Consider the following 14,205-nt stretch of genomic DNA (forward strand, 5'->3'; position numbering starts at 1 on the left):
CACTGTAACCTGCTTAGGGAGACAGAAATACTTAAAGCTGTGTGCAGAAGGAAGGAAGAGAGAGGGGTCCTTAAAGGCAGGTAAGGTTTGAGCTGTTGTCGTTTGCTAGTAATCAGGAACTGTGTTTTCTTCATGATACAGTTTAGAGAGAGAGCTTCAATAAGGGAAGAACGTCTCAGAGCTTGGGAGGAGACTTTGGGGTTTTACCAAAACCTTCTTGTAGTGCAGGAGTATTTCAGACTCTCACTCCCTCCTGGCTCCTCGTTGGATGTGGAAGGAGTGTGCGAGAGTGCATTAATGCTGCTCCAAAGAGATTTGCTGGTGTGCTGGGAGCCAGCCGAGGCCCAGCCATGTCCTAGCAGTGAGAGAGCGCCTTGCGGCCACTCGTGAGCATCTGCTGTGTGCAGATTTCTCTGCTTTGATGAAAAGGTCAACCTGGCCGGACTCAATGTAGAGATGCGGTGGGTCAGCAGAGCGCTGCACCGGGGCACAGGGAGGAATGTGTTGGTCAGCAGCTGAAGGTTATGGCACGGCGTGCTGATAAGGCCTGACAAGGAGGAGCGAGGAGGGAGCAAGTGCAGTTTCCACAGGAGAACTGACCTGTGGCTTCACTTCTGGACCCTTGAGTTTGCGGTGTCAGTCGTGTCTTGCCAGTGGTAGCAGATGGGTTTTTGGGAGTACAGTTTTATAAAGGGAGTGCCTCAAAGAGCACTTCTCCTGCTAGTGTAATGAGCCCAGCTGTCTGGGGCAGGGTGGAGGAGGCGTGATCTGGGGAGAGGAAAAGGGTGGAAGCCTGGCAGGGTCTGGTTTGTGTGCAGGGAGCGTGGTGCTCCTTTGTGTAAGGGAAGCTCTTGAGTCTTTGGGTATCTTCCGTCCCTGCATCAATCAATGTCTGTCACTGCCCGTGAGAGCTCTGCTGTGTCCTGCACGGGTGCTTCTCTAGGCAGCTAGCTGAATGTGCTTGGAAGCAGCCAGCTCTGCCCATGCAGTAAAGCAGGCCCGTCCACGTACATTGTTTGCTTGGAAATTGTGTCAGTCTTCAGAGGTTACGATTTGGAGAGATGTATGCAGAGACGCTTCCCAGTTAGATGCATATCAAGGGATGTTTTGGAAGGATGAAGTAGTGGGTCTGAAAGAATGTCTGTCACCTCAACAAAGTATTCTAAAAAGTTCAAACTCAAATGGACTCGCTTGTAGAAGCTGCTTATGTGGTGGCACATCTGATTGCAGAGAAGTTAAAACCGTTTCCCAACGGTGAGTTTGTTAAGCAGTGTATGCACAGCTCAGCAGGTGCACTGTGTCCTGATGGAAGAAATGGCTGTGTCTAAAATCAGCTTGTCTCACCAGGCTGTGGGCAGGTGGACTGAAGAAACAGGGCAGTCTCTCAAGCAAAACATGGGAAGTAGAGGTGCTATTCAAATTTTAGGTTTTGGCGACAGATGAAAGTACTGACACTGCAGGTGTCATTTTCATTAGAGGTACTGATAACGAATATAATGTTGCTGAAGACGTGGCTTCTCTGGTGCCATGGAAAGGCACTACTAAATCTCCTGGAAAAAAAATAAATATACATGTATATGGATATATGAAATGAATAGGAGGTGATGCAGCTACCCCTGGCAACTCATGTTTGATGTCACGGCATCAGACATCGAGACAGTCTGTGTGCAACAGCTTTGATAATGTTAATCAGGTTGTCATCAAAGCTGTGCATTTCATAAACTCCCCGAGGAATGGCAGCCCCTGCCGGTGAGCCAGCCTGGTGCTTTAGTTTCACAAGAACAAGGTGGAACATCCCAGTAGTTTTGTCTCTGTTGCTCCCTGTTTATTGTGTTCTAATGAAAAGCACATGAAAATGAGTTCTGTTACTTAATGTATGTAAGGTTAGTGCATATTTTGTATGCGGCCCATGGCACTTGCTGTCTGCTCAGTATGGCCCAGGCAAGCCAGAAGGTCAGGCACTCACAAAGTGTACTTTGCTACGGACTGCCTGTCTTTCTCCTTTGCTGGCCAAGGCTGTTTTTCTTGATTTCTGCCCTGGAGATACAGACAGCGGTGTGTTGCAGTCCTGTTTGACACATCCAGCTCACTCCTGCTGTAAGCCTTCCCATTTGAGGCTGACTGTGTATTCACTGTGGAAAGTGTGGGTGTTCCTGTGGATCTGATGTGTTCTCCCCCTCAGCCCCTGCTGTCAGATGTCTCTGTTACAGGGCATTTCAGCATGTTTTGATCTGGTGGCTCTGGTGGAGATTGAGGACTAAGATCGGGGCAGTGCTGGGGTTTTGGTGAAGTCTTGTTGTTTGAAGACCAATTCTGTTCAGTGTTTTTAGGAGGCAGTTATTGATGATACTAAACTGGGAGTGTATCTTAATGCACTGGGCAATAGTCAACGGCATGAAATTCAGCAGAGATAAATTTTGTTCTTTGTCTGCTGTCTTAAAATCCTGCCATCGATTTAACAGTTCTTCATTTGTACCGAATATCAAGCTTAATTTTTTGTTAGAGGGTTGTACTGTGGAACGAGTGGGTATCAAGCAGCCAGAGTACAGGCATAACCAGTTCACAACTGTGTCATCCAAGAGAACTAGAACGTTAGCCTAAAAGTGAGTGAGAAGTTTGCAGTCTGAGTGCAGTTATTGCCTTACAAAGGTGAGAGGTTTGCTCAATGCTCAGCTTCATCAGTTAGAATAACACAGATAGCAGTGCTCTGTTTTTCTTCAGTGGTAGCATAAAGTTTCTTTATTACTAGAAACGAGAGGCAAGAGCGATTGCATGTCGATCATGAAATATCAGCTGGAGCCATCCCTGTATGGCCAACAAGCTTCGTGAAGGAAGTTAAATGAGCTTTAGAGCCCTAAAGAGAAAACAAATAGAAATGTAAGTTGGAGCGATTCACGTCCACTTTGAGCAGGTCAGGACATCCAACTGTTGTTAATGTTTGACCCTGCAATTAATAAGGCATGTTTTGATGCCAGATTCCAGTTATCGGTAAATCACGTGACCTTCAACAGGAAAAGATGTTTCCAAATATCAAAACTTCAATCAGTTTCTGTGCCACGTGCTGTCATTCCGAGTTCTTGTGTTTGTGCAGGTTATGGCAGTGTGCGATGACTGCCAGAGAAGCATCACCCAGATGAACGTAAGCATGGATGCCAAACGAGTACGGATGTGTGAGAACATCACAAGCTGAGCAAATGTTTATGTTGGTACAGAGCAAGCTGTAAGTGCTGGTGCAACCCAGGTTTTGCTGCTGCGTACATAACTATTTGCTAATGGACCTCTGTAAGCAGGGGTTCTGCTAAATGCCTTCTGGGAGTAGATTGCTCATTTGTCCTTGGAATCACTCCATAGAATCACCAGAGCTGGAAAAGACCTCCAAGATTATCCATTCCAACTGTCCTCCTGCCACCAAAATTCCCACTAAGCCACGTGCCTTAGTACAGCATCCAGGTGTTTCTGGAACACCTGTGGGGATGGTGACTCCACCACCTCCCTGGGCAGCCTGTTCCAGTGCCTGACCACTCTTCCTGACAAGAAATTTTTCCTGATCTCCAGCCTGAATCTCCCCCCATGCAGCGTGAGGCCATTCCCTCTCATCCTGTCTCTCGTTACATGGGAGAAGAGGCTGACCCCCAGCTCACCACAACCTCCTTTCGGGGAGTTGTAGAGAGTGATGAGGTCTGTGCTGAGCCTTGTCTTCTCCAGACTGGCCATCCCAGTTCCCTCAGCTGCTCCTCTTAAGGCCTGTGCTCCAGACCTTTCACTGTCTTCCTCTGGTCCTCCCAGGTCCCTTCCAGCCAAAGCCTTCTATGATTATTTGAGCAAAGTCTGTGTCTATAGCAATTAGGAACACGGTACAGATCTGTTTCATTGCACTCTGCTGCAGTGATTCTGGGCTTAAGTGTGTGTGTGTGTGTGTGTGTGTGTGTTCAAGATGGGGAAGATCTTGAGGCAAGAGTGCACACAGCAAATCAAAAACAAGGAGTAGTTGATGTAAAAATGTTTCCTAATATTGACATCAATGTGAGTTTGTGAGTTTTACACATTTGTTGCTGAAGTGGATTCTGAAAAAGACCTGATCAAAGCCAGGATGCGTTGAGCAAATGCACTCTTCCAAAAGCCACTGGATTCTGTCACTGAGTTGAATGATGCCGTCTACAACCAGTTTCCTGGGAACGTGAAGAAGTTGTGAAGGGTTCTGAGTGGTTGTGTGGGCTTCTTTTGCCCTCGTGCAGCTGTGAATTGGGTGGAGAAATGCTGCAGCTGAGATGTACGTGGTTTTGTCTCTTGAGAGTTCACTGCTGGCACGGAATTCAGCCTGCAAAAGTAAAGAGGTCGTGACACAAGATCTGATGTATGGAGAGCACTGCTATTGCCACCGGTAACACTGCAACTGCTGGAATGGAGAAATAAGTCTAGAGCAGAGCTGCTGTAATGGTGCCTTTCTGAGCATCGTTCAGTGGATTACAGGAGCTGGATTTCCCCTGGAATGCTGCTTGGAAGGTAAATGTGAGCAAAATGCTTATGCTGCTCAGACATCAGGTGGAGCTGGTTCTGTTAGTTTGTTTGTGATAGTTTCTGCTTCAGCTCCATTTCCTGGTGGCGTTCTCACCTTTGCCAGTGATTTTACAGGCAGAATTCCTGTACTACTGTGACTAAGGTTTCTTCAACTCCTATAATTATTGACATTGCCCTTAAACTGAGTTACTGCAGGCTACCTGAGACAAGAAGGGATGCTGTGCTGTACTTTAATTCCCTCCCTTGTACTGATTATCAGAAGTGATTTGATTCCTTTACTGTGCTTCCTGGAGCTGGTTAGTAATTGTGTTTTGTTTTTTCCAGCAATAATTGTGATAACAGCAACTTAGCTTTGTCCTTGGGCGATTGCCTTTGTGTGCCAGAGACAAGGAGCCTGGGATTTTTGAGATCTGTGGCTCTAGCAATAGAACTTCTGCTTTTCTGTGCTGTTGTTAGCAGCTGCCTTTTACAAAGCATTCAAATAATGAGGACAAATATTTCTTGGAACTTGTCTATTGAAAGCATTGATGCCATTGGACACTGCCTTTGTGCTTGGAACATGACCAACTTTTCTTGTCCTCATGTAAAGCGGGAGGAAAACAATTCCATGCTCAGATAAAGCTGTGACCCTGCAAAACAAGAAGTGCTTTTTGCACCAGCACTGAGATGCCCTGGAGCTTTGCTTGCAGCCCTAAGCAGGTGAGCAACAAATCAAGCAGCTGCCAATGAGATGCCAGGTGTGGTAGTTAGAGACATGCTTGTCACTGGGTCCACAGCTAGTGAGTGATTGTATTATTCCATTGGCAAGTTTGTTAAGCAGCACTGTCAATTTCAGGCAGTCTGCGAGAGTGCCGATTCCCTACGGATGACGTGGTCTGGGGTGGAGATCAGAAACTTCAGACTGGGACCAAAATTAAAGCAGGTGAAAAATATTTAGCAGAAGAAACCTGTGAGGAATACCTTCCTTTGAAAAAGGAATACATTCTCTTGCTGTGTGTGGCATACGGGGCTAAGTATCACTCAGTAAGCACTGAGAAACAGGTACACACCACCAGACAAACAGCACCAAAACAACTGCCAGCAACCCCTGGTGCTGTTGGTGGTGCCTTTGTCCTTATGTTTTAGAATCATAGAATCACCAAGGTTGGAAAAGACCTAAAAGATCATCCAGTCCAACCGTTCACTTATTACCAATAGCTCCCACTAAACCATGTCCCTCAACACCACATCCAGCCTTTCCTTGGACACCCCCAGGGTCGGTGACTCCACCACCTCCCTGGGCAGTCCGTTCCAGTGCCTGACCACCCTTTCTGGAAAGTAATACTTCCTACTGTCCAGCTTGAATCTCCCCTGCCGTAGCTTGAGACCATTCCCTCTGCTCCTGTCACCAGTGCCATGAGAGAAGAGGCCGACCCCCAGCTCGCTACAACCTCCCTTCAGGAAGTTATAGAGAGCAATGAGGTCTCCCCTGAGCCTCCTCTTCTCCAGGCTGAACATTCCCAGCTCCTTCAGCCTTTCCTCTTATGGCCTGTGCTCCACACCCCTCACCAGCTTTGTTGCCCTCCTCTGAACCTGCTCCAGGGCCTCAATGCCTTTCTTGCAGTGACAGTGAGGGGCCCAGAACTGGACACAGCACTCGAGGTGCGGCCTCACCAGAGCTGAGTGCAGGGGAGCAATCACCTCTCTGCTCCTGCTGGCAACACCGTTCTGATGCAGGCCAGGATACCATTGGCCTTCTTGGCCACCTGGGCACACTGCCAGCTCATGTTCAGCCCAGCATCAATCAACGCCCCCAGGTCCATTTCCTCTACGCAGTTCCCCAGCCACTCTGCCCCAAGCCTGTAGTGTTGCCTGGGGTTGTTGGGGCCAAAGCGCAGGACCCAGCATTTGGTCTTGTTGAACCTCAGCCCAGCTCTCCAGTCTGTCCAGATCCCTCTGTAGGGCCTCGCTACCCCCAGGCAGATCCACACTTCCAGCCAGCTTGGTGTCATCTGTGAATTTACGGAGGGTGCACTCGATGCCCTCATCCAGGTCATCAATAAAGATATTGAAAAGAACAGGCCCCAGCACCGACCCCTGGGGATCACCACTCGTGACCGGTCGCCAGCTGCATTTAGCTCCAATCACCACCACTCTCTGGGCCCGGCCCTCCAGCCAGCTCCTTACCCAGCCCAGAGTGTACCCATCCAGGCCTCGGGCTGCCAGCTTCTGCAGGAGAATGCTGTGGGAGACAGTGTCAAAGGCCTTGCTGAAGTCGAGGTAGACCACATCAACAGCCTTTCCCTCATCCACCAGGCGGGTCACCAGGTCATAGAAGGAGATCAGGTTGGTCAAACAGGACCTGCCCTTCATGAACCCATGCTGGCTAGGCCTGATCCCCCGGTCGTCCCGCACATGCTGCATGATCTCCCTCAAGACAGTCTGCTCCGTAACCTTCACTGCACCGAGGTCAGGCTAACAGGCCTGTAGTTCCCCGGATCTTCCTTACCACCTTTCTTGTAAATGGGAGTCACACTGGCAAGCCTCCAGTCTTCTGGGGCCTCACCCGTCAACAAGGAGCGCTGATAGATGATGGAAAACGGCTCGGCTGTCAGCTCCGCCAGTTCCCTCAGCACTCTCGGGTGGATCTCATCTGGCCCCATGGACTTGTGGCAGTCCAGTTGGAGTAGCAGGTCTCTGACTGTTTCTTCCAGAATCACGGGGTGCTCCCCAGCCGAGACTACCAGGTCTTGTTCAGTTTTGCAGCTGTGACACGAACTCACCAGACCCACACAAGTCGTGGTAGAAAAGAAATGTACGGCCTCAGTTCACTTTTTCGGCGCTGCAGTGCCACCTGTTAGTCAGAGTTCATTTATGTCATTAGTTTACTTTGTAAAGCAGTGACATAACTGTTAGCACAGTAGGACTGGAACAGTGTATAACAGTTGCAGAAATGACGTGACACTTTATTTTAAGTGATCTCTGTGCAGTCATCTCTTCTGTCTAATAGGATCATCCAAATGTCTCTGAACATTTCTCATGCCGTGCTGCAGTGAGTTATATCAATCAAACCTTAATTGCTTCTGAGGCATCCGGACAGCTTTCTGGGATCTGTTGAACACCGCTGTGTCACAATGCAGTCATAATAACTGATGTAGCATTAAGTTGTGCCTTTGCTTTGCACTTACGACTGCAGTTTTATTAGCCGAGCAGGCAAGGTGGAGAAACTGAAGGGAAAGAGAAACGAAAGTCAGTTGAATACCAGCTCGTGGCCATTAGCTTTGGTTTGATTCTGTGCACGAGTGCTTTATCATCCTGATGCTTTCTGTATGCTTTGGATAGCCTGCCCTTGTTTTGCACAATTTCCCTTTCCCTGTGCTTGACAAAGGCAGAGTGGGAAAGAATATGAGATTCAGTCCTCAATTTGTCAGCCTGAAATGTTTCATGTGAGCTTTGGTTTGATGGCTTGGCCGTTCAGTGTGAAAAGTATCGCTCCCAGGTAAGCACTTGGTTTCTCCCAGGCTTCTTTCTTTCCAAAGCAGTGACTCTTGGTCCATATATCTTGGAGAAGCTGGGTATGGATACCAGCATTGCCTCTCTTCCCTAGCAGCTTCCTCCTAGCTTTCTAATAGAGATATATTTAATTAACCAAGGGAGGACGAGTGCTGTATTACGGCTGCTTGGAGAAGGGCTGAACTGCCTTTGTACTTGTGCTTGCTGTATGGTAGTGAGCAAAGAGGAATTACTTAGCACTGAGTGTGGCTTCAGGGGCTGAATTCATCTCTGTAGATTGCATGAAGTAGGCAAGTGTTGTTCTCTTATGGTATTTGTTGATTGAAGAGGCAGGTTGATAGTCATCAGAGGTGAAAAGACTGTTGGTAGCAAAAGGTGGTGGTTGTTTTCTTTCTCCTTCTGCTTTAATACCCTTTGTAAGCCGTTGTTGCTTCAATCTTTGTGAAGTTTGCCTTGTTTCCTGGTCTCGTTTCCAGGATTCTGGAAGTCTTTTCATCAGTGCATCCGCTGCTTCTTTGGCTACATGCCTGCCCTCTCCCATCCAGCAGATGTCTTACCTCAGTGCAGGTCTGTCTTTGTAAAGGCAGAGTTCTGGACCTGGAATCTGTCTTCCTTCCTAGTAACAAGAGCCTGTGAAGTGCTTTTTGCTCCACTGCCTGTTAGGTAGCTGACGTGTTTCTGGCCGGCATGCAGTCAGTTGGTCCTTGGATGAAGAAGTGTGTCTGGGTTGAACCGGACCACATCCAGGATCTCTGATGACAGTCACTGCTGTGCTGACGTGAAAAGGGAGGAGTTGCTGACACTGCTGTGAGCAGCTGTCAGGATGTTGTTCTGTAGTGTCAGAAAGGCAAGTCACCTTTTCTTAAAAGGAGCACAGAGGGAATAAGGCAGGAAGGAGAGTGGTTAGGAAGCCATGAAGAAGTAACTTCTCAGCCAGCGTTTGCTCGCTGGGCTCTGTGCTCATTCCAGCTGTGCTCTTGCCACCCCTCTGCTCCTTCCAGGAGTGGATGCTCTCGCTCATCCTGTTGTGCACACCTTCTTGTGCATGACACCCTGCTGCCTGCACGCAGCGTGGTTTGGACAGCTGCAGGTGCTTGTCTGAGTGGGTGATGCTGTGCTCTATAGAGAGCGTATTTTCTGCTTCCTCTGACGTTGAGAAGTGCAGCTTTTCTGCAGCCGTCTCCTAAAGGTGGGTGGGAAGGCAAGAAGGGATGCCGAGCTGCAAAAGTAAAGGAGGAAAAAGCACCCTGCTGCCTCGGGCTGTTTTGCCTTGTTTTAAGGCAGAGGGGTCTGCAGCCTGATGGCAATAGCTGAACACGTTCCCAGGCCTGGGGAAAGAAATGTTCTGAGCTGTGAGGGTTGATGAGTGTAAGGCAGCAATACGAGAGGGCTGGAAACACTTCCATGGCTCAAAGTGGCAGATGGGGTGGTGGAGGCTGTGGCAGAACTAGAGGAATTCTGTTCAGCCCACCTGAGGCAGGGGCTGGAGAATGAGAATTGAGTGCAGGATTCCGAGTCTTGACCTCGAAGTTCCAGGGCTGAAACAGGACTTCTCCCCTGGTCGTTTGCCTCGTCTGCAGATGCTATTTTATGCCGTTCCCTTCTGTGTTTTCTCTGGGCAGTCCTCTGTCTTTGTTTTGCCTTATTGCTGAGCTCTTAAAATGAGGAGCAGACTCCGACCTGAAAAGCTGTTGTGCTTAGGCGTGGAAGCTGCTCTTTGATGGGTGAAGCTCAAGTAAGTCGGAGCACGGAGGTGTGGCTTCCGCGCTTCTCGGTGGGACCCGAGAGCGTTGCAGTCCTTCCTTCTACCAAAAGATGGAGCGAACGAGCTGCTGAACGGCCTGTGCGGCCAACAGGTTTGCTAAGCAAGCAGGAGCTGTTGTGCAAGGAAGGTTGGTTTTCTGTTGTCTTCTGTCAAATGTTCACACTTCTCATAATTTGTGCTAAGAGGAACGAGGCGGTTTGTTACAGTGAATTGACCAGGCTGGCTGGTAACAGATGGGTTGGTGAAAAATGGGTTAATGAGGAGTCTTGTGCGATCAGTTCTTCTTTCAATTATTTCATTCACTTACCTGTGAAAGGGATATTTTAGAATAATGCTGTCAGCTCTTGCAGGAACAAGAATGCCTGTGCTGCTGATGATCTGAGCTTCTGCAGATACAGAGATTCACATCAATCATAGAATCAAAGAATCACAAGGTTGGAAACGACCTATAAGATCATCTAGTCCGTCTGTTTTCACACTCCCACTGCTACCACAAGCACTAAAGCAGATCTTGCAGCTCCTCATCCAGGCGCCTCTTGAACACTGCCAGGCACGGCGACTCCACCACCTCCCTGTGCAGCCATTCCAGTGCCTGACCACCCTCTGAGAGAAGAAGTTCTTCCTTAAGTCTAACCGAAACCTCTTCTGGTACAACTTGGGCCATTTCCCCGGGTCCTGTTTGTTGCCTGGGAGAAGAGGCCAAACCCCTCCTCACCACAGCCTCCCTTCAGGAAGTTGTAGAGAGCAGTGAGGTCTCCCCTGAGCCTCCTCTTCTCCAGACTGAACAATCCCAGCTCCCTCAGCCACTCCTCATAGGACTTGTGCTCCAGACCCCTCACCATTTTCGTTGCCCTTCTCTGGACACGCTCCAGAGCCTCAATGTCTTTCCTGTAGTGAGGGGCCCAAAACTGAGCACAGTACTCGAGGTGCGGCCTCACCAGTGCTGAGTACAGGGGATGATCACCTCCCTGCTCCTGCTGGCCACACTATTTCTAATGCAGGCCAGGATTCCATTGGCCCTTTTGGCCACCTGGGCACACTGTTCAGCCGAGCATCAACCAACACCCCCAGGTCCCTTTCCTCTTCACAATCATCCAGCCACTCTGCCCCAAGCCTGCAGCGTCGCCTGGGGTTGTTGTGGCCAAAATGCAGGACCCAGCACCTGGCCTTGTTGAACCTCGTTCCATTCACCTCAGCCCAGCGATCCAGCTTATGTAAGTCCCTCTGAAGGGCCTCCCTACCCTCAGGCAGATCCACACCACCTCCCAACTTGGTGTCATCTGCAAACTTACTAAGGGTACACTCAATCCCCTCGTCTAGGTCATCAATAAAGATATTAAACAAGATGGGCCTCAGCACCGACCCCTGGGGGACACCACTTGAAACAGGTTGCCAACTGGACTTCACTCCATTAACCACCACCCGTTCAGCACGGCCCGTCTAGCCAGTTTCTTACCCAAAGGAGTGTGTACCTGTCCAGCCATGGGCAGCCAGTTTCCCCAGAAGAAGCCTGTGAGAGACCATGTCAAAGGCTTTGCTGAAGTCTAGGTAGACTACATCAACAGCCTCTCCCTCATCTACCAGTCTGGTCACCCAGTCGTAGAAGGAGATGAGGTTGGTCAAGCACGACCTGGCTTTCGTGAACCTGTGCTGGCTGGGCCTGATCCCCTGGACACCAAAGTCATCAAGTCAGACTAATGTTAGTATTGGCATGCCTGCTTACACATGGAGATGCTAACCATTCCAGCAGTGGAAGGAAATGATTGTAGTTGCTACGGAAGGCTGAATTTCTTTGGCAAATGAGACCACTTCTGTTCTGTAAGCATAGCTGGGTACATAATTGTCGTTTTCTGCAGGCTTTTCATTTCCATGGTTCAGGCCTGAGTTCCCTGTGAGGTGCTGGCCAGCGAGCTTCTCCCATCAACTGCGCGAGCACGGAAGCTGTAGCTTTCCTGGACTTCGTTCTTCCCTCTTTGCCACTGTGTTTGCTGCACTGCGTGTCTGCCTTTGTGCCCAGGGACTCTCCTTATTTCTCTCAGGTCTGCGTTAGGTGCCTTGATGCTGTAACTCAAGAGGTGAGTTAATGGTGCCAATCGGAATCACCAAGTAAGAAGAACTGGAAAGAGAAATTGGAGTTAGTTGGAGGCTGGAGCCACAGGGGAGGGGCCGCGTGGCTGAAATCCGTCAGGTGAACGAACTGCAGACAGGTGTTGTGGGCACAAGTGGTCCCAGCGCGGCCTTTTTGGCTCAGTAACGCTGTGCTGATTGTTCAGAGGGTTTGGTAAGCTGCTGTTCTTACAGTGGTCTTTAGGATATGTTCTGCATCTGATGCCTGGCACCTTCCATTGCCTGCGTTCTCTTCCCAGGCCCTCCCATTTCTTTGGAGAAATCTCACCTGCAGGGGCAATCTCGTTTGCCTGCTTCCAGAATGCCTGTTTTCTCAATCCTGACTTTGTAGTCTTTGGAGAATGGAAGAGCTGATCAGAAATTGGATTGTGGAACCTGTTTCAGAGCACGGATGGTGATGCTATCAGCCCCTGTGCATTCAGTTTTAAACGTAACCCCTGATTCCTCGTCCGACAGAAAAGTCCAAACCAGTCTAAGCACTGAGATGGAAAGGGCAAGGAGAAGGAGTGGTGCTAGCAAGGTGGAAGGTTCTAATGATTCCATGCATTTCGTCCTTTTCTGGTCCCTGCAAACACTGACAGCACTAATTGTGTGCTACGAGACGATCTGTTCAGCTTTCACGTGCATTCCTATAACTTTGTAACCCATTCTTATATTGAAAACCAGAATTGACCTGCGTGCAGAATGCTGCTATTGAGAGAACGAGAAGGAAAGCCAGCTGTGATTGGACAGAGGGGGTGAGGAGTTTTTACTGAAATGGAGAACTTTGCTGCATTTGAGTACTGCTTGCACTGTTCTCCCAATGAAAAAGGACCCTTTCAGGCTTCCAGCTGTTTGTAGCTGGAATACATGTGCTTAATTGCTCATTCTAGATAACGGGTAGCTGCCTGCAAGAACACCCTTAAATGTTAATGAATTCAACTGCTTTATCCACGTGCTGTGTGTTCATTTCAAGAGGGCTGGGAAAGATGAGGGGAAAGAGGAGAGGGGATGCTTTGTGTAAAACGGAGATGCTTCTAGAAGCAGATCTTTATCTTCAGGAGTTGCAATGATGGCCTTTGAAGTACTGCTTCAAAGTACTCAGCTTTATTCACTTCTCCTTCGCTTAAAAGGAACAGAGGTGTCTGGAAGCTAATGTGAAGCCACGCTGATATTGTCTGGGGAGGTGTATGTTTAGATTCAGAGGAAACAAAATGCAGCTCTGGTGAGCTGGATCCCGTTGTTGGAGGAGCGGTGGCAAAGCTTGTGACGCTGTGAGGCTGGCCTGCTGTTAGCTCTGATTGCCATTTCTCTGCATTTTGGGTGTCGATCTGCACGGGAAAGCTCTGCCAGCGTGGAGGTGACTGATGGAGTACAGGGAGCTTCAAGGTCCCAGTGAGTGTGAATGTTGAAAGCGTGCCCTTTCCCTGACGTGCTGACTGACCCCTGGCTCCTGTGGGCCGTGGGGGATGGTGTGCTGCTGTCCATGTCAAGAACAAGAAGTAGGTTTGGCACACAGAGGTAGGCCAGAGTTTGAGAAGTGCTCTGTAAAATCACGGTGTTTTTTCTGCTCTGAGCTCTGCTAGTCTCAGCTGTGCCAGGAGCTCTGTGCAGGATGTAATCCAGAGAGGAGTCGAGGATGCGGTCGTGCTGCTGTCATACGTGGGGTGGGAATGGGCTGCACTGCAAGTGTTGCCTGGGGCAGCTGCTGGTGTGGCCACGAGGAGCGATGGTACAAGAGAGCTGTGTGTGCCTGTGCTGGGTTGGACAGAGTAGGGGTGTTCTCGTTGCAGTGGTGCCATTTCTTGCGCAGCGTGAAAGGTGCATTTCTTCAGACGTGCTCACACGAGGCTCTGTGCCATCGTGTGACAGGGGGAGCGTGTGTGTTTGTGTAACTGCCTTTCTTTCGAAGCACTGAATGCCCTTAAGAGAAGGGAATAGAGATGACGGGGTTAGTTTGCAATCTGCGTGCTCGGAAGTCGCTGCAGCTCAGCTCAGAGCTTCTGCTCTTCTCAGCGATCACCGCTAACAGACATCCTCCTCTTGGTGAGTCCAGCTGCAGCTTCGGCTGCAGGGCTATCAGAGCAGGATGGCCTCAGGTGTGCCACAACATCAAGCTGCAGCAGGGGAGCATCAGAGCTTCTGTAACATCAGCATCTCATTCCTGAGCAGTCATGGCAATTCCCAAGTCTATCACAGTGTGTCAGAAGTTAGGATCATCTTTGTCTGTGTGCATTACTTGATCAGTCTGGGGTTTTCTCTCCGGTTTCATCAGAACCTCTGTGAGAACCCTCTGCAGTTCCCTGCAATAAAATGATGCTTTT

The sequence above is a fragment of the Phasianus colchicus genome, chromosome 11 (genome assembly GCF_987193195.1).
Source record: "Phasianus colchicus chromosome 11, bPhaCol1.hap1.1, whole genome shotgun sequence".
Taxonomy (NCBI): Eukaryota; Metazoa; Chordata; class Aves; order Galliformes; family Phasianidae; genus Phasianus; species Phasianus colchicus.